The sequence below is a fragment of the Squalius cephalus genome, assembly GCF_949319135.1.
Source record: "Squalius cephalus genome assembly, chromosome: 1".
In the NCBI taxonomy this organism is placed as follows: Eukaryota; Metazoa; Chordata; class Actinopteri; order Cypriniformes; family Leuciscidae; genus Squalius; species Squalius cephalus.
This window is the reverse complement of record NC_137122.1, coordinates 61,330,419-61,339,774: the sequence shown is the minus strand read 5'-3', so window position 1 is coordinate 61,339,774 and position 9,356 is coordinate 61,330,419. Positions and strand designations below refer to the sequence as shown.

At 32.7% G+C, this 9,356-nt stretch overlaps 1 long non-coding RNA gene across 1 annotated transcript; it reads left to right on the top strand.

Annotated features, from left to right (window-relative positions):
• The first annotated feature begins 2,905 nt into the window (after positions 1–2,905).
• LOC307174381 lies at positions 2,906–7,965 on the top strand. The gene is made up of 4 exons (XR_013823988.1): positions 2,906–3,142; positions 5,480–5,535; positions 6,696–6,790; positions 6,894–7,965. It is a non-coding gene; the product is annotated as an uncharacterized lncRNA (long non-coding RNA).
• Positions 7,966–9,356: the final 1,391 nt, after the last annotated feature.

Sequence of the window (9,356 nt, the reverse complement as noted above, 5' to 3'; positions counted from 1 at the left end):
GGAAGACGACAGCAGGGGAGCGCATGTCGACATAATTTTGGAACAAATGGAACCCCATAGGCTGTACACTCATCAGTCACCATCATTAACACCTGTATATGTTCAGTTGTGTTTCAGTTCAGTGTCTGGTATCGTCTATGTTAAGTGTGTGTGTGTGTGTGTGTGTGTGTGTGTGTGTGTGTGTGTGTGTGTGTGTGTGTTGCTCTCCGTTCGCCACTCTGTTGGAACTATTGTAAATAAACCTTTGTACTTAATCGTATCCGTGTTCCTCCTCATCTGTCTGCCAGCAACCACCCGTGACAGATAAATTACTTAATTGGGGAAACTGAGAGAGAAAGCATGCTGATGACCTGGGTCTGTGGTGGAGTAGCCTCCTCCTCTCCGATTTTAGGGGAAAATCGTGTCTATTGGAGACGCCCAATAGATTTCTTAGGCGTGTCGCAGACACCAGACACAGTGCAATCACCATGGGAAAATCTCACAGTAAAACTGGGAGTTGTGAAAAATATGATACACTGGTGTTTTGCTAGATGAGAAGTTTATCTATGGCATTTTTTTACTCTAATTTTCCTTGCTTTTATTTTGTGATTATTTTAATTCCTTTCTGTGTAAAGCACTTTAATTGCGATAGTGTAGAAATGTGCTATATAAATAAACTTGTCTTGCCTTGTCTTTTTGATATAGGCTATGTCTGTGTATATAGCAGTTGAGGCGCGCAACCATATGCTTATCAGCGCTTATCATGTTCAACTCAGATCGCGTGCACAGATAGCATTCTGTCAGTTTGTTTCGAAATAGTTGGCTAACGATACTTTTCGGAAACACCCCAGATGTACAGAATTTCATGAGATTGGCCAATTTCAGGTGGATTTCTGTAGAATAGCCTACACCTACCTGAATACATCATGTGAACACGCGTGGGGAGAGAGACAGCCTGGAATGTGAACTAGCAACTGGCTGTAAAACTGGCTTAAAACCGTAAAAATAAAGTAAAGAAAATAAAGAAAATACAATTTTCGTTAAATGTTTTACAGAAAAAAACACTGTTATATTTGCAGATATTTCCTGAATTATTACGATCAAACACATTCACTGAAAAAAAAAAAAAAAAAAAAAAAAAACTGTCAGCAATGGCTGCCATACATAAAACCATAAAATGAATGTAAAATATCCTAATTTAAATAAAGAGCAAAAGACTTTTACAGAAATCTTCATAATTTTTTTTAAAGAGAAATGCAGTTATTTCAAATATGAATTTTAACTAACAAACACATTCACTGTAAAAAGTGAATCTCGTTAAAGTGAAGTCGTTAATTAGGCCTGTAAGTTTCTAATTGTGCATGCCAATCTTTTGCCAAAAATTGTGCTGTGATACTCTGAAAGATTTTATAAAGTTGTTATACAGAAAATGTTTTGATATGATCATACTCACACAGACATCAAGAATCAGCGTATGAATCGCAACAATGGTTAAAAAAAAAAAAAAAAAAAATCAGATCAACTCTGAACTCTGAATTCGTCACAAATAGGATACTTCATGATGTCACCATCAATAAACAGATTATCCACAATATTTCTGATCAGGGGCGCCTGCAGGATTTTATCTTAGGGTACGCACACAACTAGCAGCCTCCAATATCGATCGGACCAAACTTTTATATATAGGTTAATTGATTATATATGTTTGTGCACATGATATCATACATATATTTAATCGTACATTGTTTTATCATTCAATCAATCAATCATAGTCATTATTTCAAATATATTATGCCTTACACACACAAAAAAAATGTCTAGTCCAGGGGTTGGGAACCTTTTTTGACCAAAGAGACATTTTTTTTAATATATACACTACCGGTCAAAAGATTTAGATCGGTAAGATTTTTAATGTTTTTAAAAGAAGTCTCTTCTGCTCACAAAGGCTGCATTTATTTGATTAAAAATACAAACAAAAACAGTCATATTGTGAAATATTATTACAATTTAAAACAGCTGTTTTCTATGTGAATATACAGTTAAGTGTAATTTATTCCTGTGATCAAAGCTGAATTTTCTGCATCATTACTCCAGTCTTCAGTGTCACATGATCCTTCAGAAATCATTCTAATATGATGATTTGATGCTCAAGAAACATTTATGATTATTATCAATGTTGAAAACAGTTTTTTACATTTTTATTTCATGACGCTATGATGAATAGAAATTTCAAAAGAACAGCATTTATCTGAAATGGAAAGCTTTTGTAACATTAAACACTACCCTTCAAAAGTTTGGGGTCAGTAAGAATTTTAATTTTATTTTTGGGGAAAATAAATAAAATAAATCAATACTTTCATTCATCAAGGATGAGTTAAACTCATCAAAAGTTACAGTAAAGACATTTATAATGTTAGAAAATATTATATTTTAAATAAATGCTGTTCTTTTGAACTTTCTATTCATCAAAGAATTTAGAAAAAAAATTGTACACAACTGTTTTCAACATTGATATTAATAATGAATGTTTTTTGAGCATAAAATATTAGAATGATTTATGAAGGATCATGTGACACTGAAGACTGGAGTAATGATGTTGAAAATTCAGCTTTCATCTGATGAATAAATTACATTTTAAAATATATTAAAATAGAAAACAGTCATTTTAAATTGTCATAATATTTCACAATAATACTGTTTTTTTTTATTGCTTTTAATCAAATAAATGCAGCCTTGGTGAGCAGAATTTGGTTAATGCGTTTTTCCAAAAGAGCCACAGTAAAATAATAATAATAATAATAATATTTAACAAGCAATTATGCAACAAACAATAAAGTTGCAATATTGAATTAATTTGTTGGGCTTTCACTGTGAGGTTGAGTCATCAACTGAGGCATCAGTTGAACCTCTGTGTGTGTGTGTGTGTGTGTGTGTGTGTGTGTGTGTGTGTGTGTGTGTGTGTGTGTGTGTGTGTGTGTGTGTGTGTGTGTGTGTGTGTGTGTGTGTGTGTGTGTGTGTGTGTGTGTGTGTGTATACATATTTCTGGTGAATTTCTGTAGAATTTTTTTCCACATAAGTAATGGGAGTATAAATATCACTAGAGAAACGCAGTGGGCTTCAGAAGACAACATCTCTTTACATACCAAAGACACAGAAACTCCAGGTGAGTCAAGACTTTATGAACATGTAAATAGTAACCAAAAAATTATGAGCGGTTTAGACCTCAACTACAACATTTCAGTGCAGATTCAAACATCATTATAATAATCAAATGCAAATTGAAAAAATAGAAAATAGAAGAGAAAATAGAATTTTATATAGATTCATTTAAAATTAAATAAAAACAAAGAAATATCAATGGATTGACTGAAGGAAATATGTCTTTATTGGATTTAGTAACACTGTTTTAGAAAACTGTTCTGCGTCATTAATGAATAACACACATGCTACACATAACAACAAAATAGTACCTAATGCACTATTAACACTCTATTAACTACTATTAACTAACAAGAAATTATGATTAACGAATTAGTAAATAATAGTGCTCAGTTGAATGTGGTAATTCACTATTAGCTAATCAATAAGTAGCCTACTATTTTTTGACACTGTCCCTCCCAGAGGACTACTAAGAACTACTACAGGTTCATAATTAATGTGAATAATGCATAATTAAATGTATACTAATGTATAATTAATTCTAAATGGAAGGTCATGGTAACCCACTGGTAATTATTCAAGTATTACCAAATCCTTCAGAAGGCATTACTAATTATTTGGAACATTATTCTCAATTGAAAAACATGATAACTCTCTAGTATTGACTGAAGTCATTGAGCTTTTGGGGTTTTTGTAAAGTTTTGGATAGTATTGACTCAAGTGTTCCTACATCCTTCCAAAGGAATTACTAATTATTTGAAAAACAGTATAAGTGAATATCCTGGTAACCCACTAATGACTCAAATCCATTGCAAGAAATTACTATCTAAAACCTTACAAAAACCTCCAAAGCTTACAATGACTTTGGTCTTTAGAGATATCATGCTTTTTACTTTAGAATACTGTTCTGGAAAATGTGTAATTCCTTGCAACATGATCTCAAGAGAATATGAGTGTATTTTTACGTAAAGTGTAGTTCTACCACACGTAGGCTACATTTACTTACGTATTCATACACTCTAAAACGTGTAAAATTGACGTATTGACAGCACAAAAACGTAAAATATTTACGTATTGACAGCACAAAAACGTATAATATTGACGTATTGACAGCACTAAAACGTATAATATTGACGTATTGACAGCACAAAAACGTATAATATTGACGTATTGACAGCACTAAAACGTATAATATTGACGTATTGACAGCACTAAAACGTATAATATTGACGTATTGACAGCACTAAAACGTATAATATTGACGTATTGACAGCACTAAAACGTAAATAATTTATGTATGAACTACTAGGAATATAATAACTAGGATAATTAGGATCCCTATATCTAGGAATGAACTTTACCGACATACAAATTTGTACATATTCCTATTTATGAATATAAAAATCGTGGCATTAATGTTTTGAGTCTATTGTATTCAATTTTCATATTAATGACATATTCAGTCGCATTTATTAAATTTACTCACCTACTCAGTAAGAAATAATAAAATTTCGCTCCGTTCGTGACTTCTGCTGCAAACTCGTCTCGGATGATAATGTTAAACAAGTGAATGAATAACATTTCTTTAATTGTTTAAAATTCGAAGCCGGATTAACATTAACTTTCATGGATTAATAACTTCAATTCTTCTCTGTACCTCATACAAAATACAAAAATGTTTTGTGTCTTTGAAAGTTACTATTAATTCCTGCGTTTTAACAACGAGACCAGGCTGTTCCTTCTGAAGGATTTGGTAATACTTTATTCATTACTAGTGGGTTACCATTGCCTTGACTTTAGAATTAAACATACATTATTCACATAAATTATGAACCTGTAAATAGACGTTCTTGGTTGCTCTCTGGTAGGTATGAAAAAATGGTTATTGGTTAGCTAATACTTCCACATTACTACCACATTCGACTGAGCACTATTACTTACTAATTTGTTTATCAGAGTTTCTTGTTGTTAATATTAGTTAATAGCGTATTAATATTGCGTTACTCATTTGTTCCCATGTAGTTATTCATTAATGAAGGAACAGTATTCCAGAGTGTTACCTTGGATATTTTTAAAAACAAGATCACATATAAATATTCTTAAGGGTGTTTTTTTTTTTTTTTTTTTTTTTTGAGAACTAATAAAATGAACACAGTTAAATGGTATCTAAAAGAAAAAAATGAATGAAAGTAAATTAATAAAATGTCAACGTTTTATTTGTACCTGCTAACCTGATACCTGAATTAAATTTAAATGAAAAACTTGCCATAATAATTTTAGAATAATAAAGATGACAATTTATCAATTTAATCTTTTTTCCCCCATTTATTTTATTTATTAGAGCCATGGAATCCAAGTCAATCAAAGTTGCAGCCCTAGGAGGATCTCGGTGTCCTGGTATGTGCCGCAAGGATTCCCTCATTGCTGTATACTTTTGTATTTAATGGTTTTTAGTCCCCTTTTCACCCAATTGCAAATTTACAGTATTTGAGTGGTAGGATTAGAGGTGCATGATGTGGTAGCAATAGCCTTGTGGGCAGTGCTCTGACATACAGTATAGCACAGCTGTGCCTCCTGCAACATGAGGTCAAGGTTTTTTTTTTTTTTTTTTTTTTTTTCACTTGACAAAATGGCACTTAAACCAGTGAACTAATCTTAATTTGGGTCTACAATAAATAAACTGTGAACTTTTTTTGTAAACTCTGAAACTAAAAAAACTCCATGATCACTATTACCCTTAAAATATTGCTTCTGATGGTTTGAAATACCTTGGGGTCTTTTATCAATGTAAAAAAAAAAAGGTATACAAATCCTTACAATACTTTATTTGCAAGCTTTTTTCAATCGCTTGTGGATAAATCCAAGTTGTGTAAGTTGGCCTCTCTGCCTTTATCACTTGTGTCACATTAGCTCGGTTGGTTATTCTGCCTAAATGTCTTTACCTCTTTCAACACATACCGACTTTCATTATTAAATATTTCTTTACTGGCTGTGACAGTCTTTTGCGCTCTTTTCTATGAGGGAATATAGAAACTTCCCAACTACCATCCATATTAATGCGATATTAATAGACTTCTCTTTTGGAACAGGGATAACAATTGTCCACCGTGTGTGCGTACAGAAACTTTGTCAAAAAGTACTTTTTATTCTATTGTTTGTTCTCAACATTTGTAAGTGTAGAGTTTAGCAAAAATGATGGGAGAGTGTCCAGTGGGAGACAGTGACTGGATCTAAAACTTTCGGATGACAAACAGCTTAGGCTATATCTCAGTTTCTGTGAGTTACTGGACCCCTAAATGAAAACATACAACACAGAGAGACATGCATGTGTGCAGTGTGGCTGACCTGTTGTTTGACTGACAGACAACTAGTTGTCCAGTGCGGTTCTGTTCAAACAATTACTAAAAATGCAGTTGTGAGTCAGTTCAGTTATTAAATTCCTTTCTCATCATATTTAAACCCCTTTAAAACAGGACTGACCACCATATTCAAGTTGTAGCAATTTGTAGCAAAAATGTGTGTTTTTTTCTCTCTCTCTCTATTAATTCCTTTCTCAGAACAAGATGTGATTGTGGGTGGGATCGGAGGTGATGAATTCTACTTTACATGCATTTCCAGCCTCATTTCAGAGATCAGCATAACTTACGGCAAGGTGTGTAAAGATTGTTTTTATTCTAATTTATCTTCTTTGATTCCTATTTGAATCAAATTGTTTTTATTTAGCTAGTTGATTCACATACATTTGTGCTTTCCAGGGGACACTGAACACAATCCAGGTGATTTTTAACACTGGCCAAATGGCGAAACTTGGTAATGAAGCAGGAAGGAATCAACAAAAATTTGAATTTTGCGGAAGTGATAAAATTGTTGATTTAACACTGTGGCCAAATATTGATCATACCAGATGTGCGGGTCTAGAATTTGTGGTTCTCAAAATCAGTGGTGAAAAAAAGACGTTATCTGTTATGTGTGATGGCATTGGTGCGCCTGTAAATGTTGATGTGAAGTCTGGAAGGTGTTGCGGCATTTTGGGAAGATGCGGATCTCAAATTGATGCTCTGGGTTTCCACTTCATTTAGCCTCCAGCTATACACATCTGTTGCTGACAGTATCAAATATCAGGTCATCTAAAATAATGACATCTGAACAGCAATCATATACTCATATACATCAGGGGTATTATTGGTTATGATTGAAGTATCAAATTTGAATCAGTCAGTTTAATATTTTCAAGTGTCAATCAGACAATTACAATATTCTTTTTTTAGGTAAATTAACCATAATAAACAAATAAATAAGTTAAAAGTATCAGATTTATGAGTCAGTAAATAAATAGTGATGGTAGATTAATCTTATTCTATCATTTATGTCCATCTATATATGTCTGTTCTGTATCATCTGTACCTTGTGGTTGTGGGAGTTCAAAATATCTTGATGTAGCCTACTTGTTTAATTACAACAAAGAGTTTAACTTGATTTGGTCTGAAAAGCCTTTCATGCTGTTTATTGTGTATGCTTTTTTATTTTAGCTGCAAGATGTTGCTCACAAATGTTCATTTTTATGGTCAGATGGGGAAATTAGTTTTTGCAGGGTCTGGAATGGTGAGGGAGAACGGTGCTGGGTTCACAGTTTTAATTTTGTTAATGAACAGTATGACAAAAAAATGTTCGTCAACAAGCTTTTTCCCATGACTGAAGCCTTGTTCCCACCACCAGCGACATGATCCCATTCGTTTTATATGATTGATTTAACTGTACCCACATACAGGGATATAATAAAATGATGCATGGAAAAGAAACTGACGGCAGTCTTAGTGAGTTTGATTCATACATTGATTGTTTGTGTGTTGTTAATTATGATGCAGTGAGCAGTTTAGCACTGCTGCAGTTCAAATTACAGTTTTCCCTGCATTATGTTTATGACTATTAGGGACAAGAAAATGTATTACTGTATTTGTCGAATTCGGATGGCATTTTAGTCATTTTTTGGCAATAGTTTAATTAATTGATTGATTGTTAATCTGGTTAATGATTTAATGCACTGAGCACTGCTGTAGTTTATAATACAACACTCTCCAACAGCAGAATGCTACTTTAAAGAATGATCATTAATTATTTTAAGTCAAATTAAAATGAGACCTTAGTTTTACTGGCAATAAATATATTTTGTGATTGGGTCAAAGACCCAAAAGGGGGTTTCAAAAGGGGGAAAGACGAAAAGGGGGTTTCAAGGATCATCAAAATTACATTTTAATACAGATTTTTTAAATATTCCCCCTTACATTAGAATGTGTCCTGTTTAATTTTATATTTTGCTGAGCAAAAAATAATGATTATCATACATTTTAAACATGATTTACAGAAGACACCAACTAAAATATCATTCAGTGTAAAGACATATTTTAATCAGACCACATTTTAATCAGAAGACATATTTTAATCAGACCCCATTTAAGGATCACAGTGCAGCCCCCAAATACAAATTAAGGATCATTTTTAAATCTTTGCCACTATCCTTCAAACGGGTTTTACCCATTTGTCAGCAATACGTTTTAGTTAGGAAGTGAAAATCATTTCAAATTTAATAAAATGAAAACAAATTAATAATACAATTTTAATAATATATATATTTTTTATAATATATTTTTAACGTTTAACAATTCTTCAATAATTATTTTAAATGTGACTTGTTTTTCCATGCATTGGAACTCTAATATTAATAGGAATTCTAATTCGTATTTTCAGCATAGAGTCTACGATCAGCTTTAAACGGTCTAAATCCTGACTGGAATTCCTTGCTGATACCATTTCTTTCTGAAAAGAAACATACAGTAGTTGTGAGGATGCTGCCTTTTCTAGTATCTTTGACAGAAAAGGTAGATTCGAGATCAGCCTGTAATTGACTAATTCAAGTTGCGATGTTTTAACAAGCGGTTTGATAATAGCCAGCTTAAAAGTTTTTGGTATCCTCCTAATGACAAAGATGAATTAATGATTTTAAGAAGAGGATATTACCTCTGGAAGGGTCTCTTTCAATAGCTTAGTCGGTATGGGGTCTACTCTAACATATATGATGTCCATTTAGATTTAACGAGTTTAGAAAATTCTTCCTCTCCTATAGTGTAGAGTGTCGAGTAATACACATGTAACTCGCGTGAGTGTAGACACTAGACTGACTTTATTTACGTTACCCGCTTCATCCAAACAGGGGTTGCCAT